The sequence below is a fragment of the Siphateles boraxobius genome, unplaced genomic scaffold, assembly GCF_051911475.1.
Source record: "Siphateles boraxobius isolate OS27281-9 unplaced genomic scaffold, OSU_SipBor_1 17, whole genome shotgun sequence".
NCBI classification, from domain to species: domain Eukaryota; kingdom Metazoa; phylum Chordata; class Actinopteri; order Cypriniformes; family Leuciscidae; genus Siphateles; species Siphateles boraxobius.
The window spans coordinates 6,487,849-6,490,095 of NW_027508777.1; positions in this window are offsets into that span (position 1 = coordinate 6,487,849).

The window sequence follows — 2,247 nt, forward strand, 5'->3', positions numbered from 1 at the left end:
AGAGAACATAGGTTACACCAACCAGAGACGTTCTCTTTCATAGGTTCACTCAATGCTGCGTAGCTAGGACGCAGTGGGAACGAAATACCAAACTCGTCAATCTAAGCGCTGCCGTAACACAACGACCAGATAACTTACATGACTGGTTCAAGCAGACAAGACATGGGAACCTGGAGCGATGTCGAGATTAGATTACTGTAGGGTATCTGGCTAAATCATGGGTTGATCATCTGAACACATATAAATGCACATTCCTTCTGAAATCACAAAGCTTTTAACCTCTGAACTCATGAAGGCAAATTATGCATTAGGCTCCGGCCAGTCTGCAATAGACGATTCGGTGACAACTTTATGGCACCCAGAGGTCCAACAGACAACAAGACACCGAGCTTCACAGAGATGTGTTATCACCCAACTATCCCCCCTTTCTGGCAAGGAAGAACTCAGGGTGAAGACATTCAGCCCAGGGAAGGAACTGGCTCCAGCTGTCCTGGTACTGGTGGCAGTAGGTCCTCAGGAAACGTCCAATCTCCTGGATCTTCCGCTCAGTCTGGCCGTTAGTCTGAGGGTGGTATCCAGAAGACAAGCTGACTGTAACCCCGAGGAGTTTGAAGAGTGCTTGCCACACGCTAGATATGAACTGCAGACCTCTGTCCGAGACAATATCTTCGGGAATTCCGAAGTTCCGAAACACATGATTGAAAAGGGCCTCAGCGGCCTCAAATGCAGTAGGAAGTCCTGGTAATGGAATCAGCTTGCAGGCTTTAGAAAAGCGATCCACAACTACAAAGACACACATGTGGTTGCTGGATCGGGCCAGGTCAGTCATGAAGTCCACTCTAATATGAGACCGTGGTTGCTGAGGGATTGGCAGAGGCACGATCTTGCCCTCCGGGAGTCTTCTGGGGGTGTTGGTAACGGCACAGACTGAGCATCCTTTGACGTACCTGGACACATCCTGGGAGATGGACGGCCACCAGTACCGGTTACTGAGGAGTGGGAGGGTACGCCTGCTACCTGGATGTCCAGAGCCCGGAGAGGTATGAGCGGAGTCCAGAAGGGCGGTGCGAAGGTGGCGAGGAACAAAGAGGCGCCACTCTGGACCTCCTGGCGGAGCGGGATGGTGACGGTTCTCATCGGCCAGCTGCTCGCCGATGTCCCAGATGAGAGGGTTGACGAACACGGCTGGAGGGAGAATGGATTCAGGTGCAGAATCCTCACTGGGAGGACCATGAATTCGGGAAAGAGCATCAGCTCTGCAATTCTTGCTGCCAGGTCGGTAAGACACGAGGAAATCAAAGCGAGTGAAGAAGAGGGCCCATCAAGCTTGGCGCGGATTCAGTCTCTTAGCCTCTCTGAGGTATTCTAAGTTGCAATGATCTGTGATGACGTGGAATCGGTGGTTAGCTCCCTCAGGCCAATGCCTCCACTCCTCCGAAGCCAACTTGATGGCGAGCAGCTCACGATTGCCGATATCGTAGTTCCGCTCCGCCGGGTTCAACTTCTTAGAGAAGAAGGCACATGTATGGAGTTTGGGAGGATCACCCTGCCACTGGGAGACTACCGCTCCAACCCCGGTTGAGGACGCGTCCACCTCGACGACAAAGGGAATCTCGGGATCTGGATAAACCAGGATTGGAGCGGTTTGAAAAGCTTCTTTGAGGTGGTGAAAGGCGAGTGTGGCTTCTGGAGACAAGGACAGAGACTTGGGCTGGCCCTGGAGAGAAGATGTTAGAGGAGCACTGAAGTGACTGTAGTTCTTGATGAATCTCCGATAGAAATTAGTGAATCCTAGAAACCGCTGAAGATCTTTCACAGTCGATGGCTGGGGCCAGTTCTGAATAGCTTCCACCTTCCTCTGGTCCATCCGCACTCCAAACTGGTCAATAACATACACAAATCCGTTGAGATATTCTCTGAAGACCTCGTTCATGTATCCCTGGAAGACGGCTGGAGCGTTAGACAGTCAGAAGGGCATAACTCGGTACTCATAATGACCGGAGGGCGTGATGAAAGCTGTCTTCCACTCATCGCCTCGACGAATTTGGATCAGGTTGTAAGCACTGCGTAAATCGAGTTTAGAGAAGATGCGGACTCCACGCAGCTGCTCCAAAGCTGCTTGGACCAGAGGAAGGGGATAGCTAAACTTCACGGTTTGGGATTTGAGATGAAGGTAGTCTATGCACGGCCTCAAGCCTCCGTCCTTTTTGGCAACGAAGAAGAAGCTGGAAGCGGCAGGGGATGTGG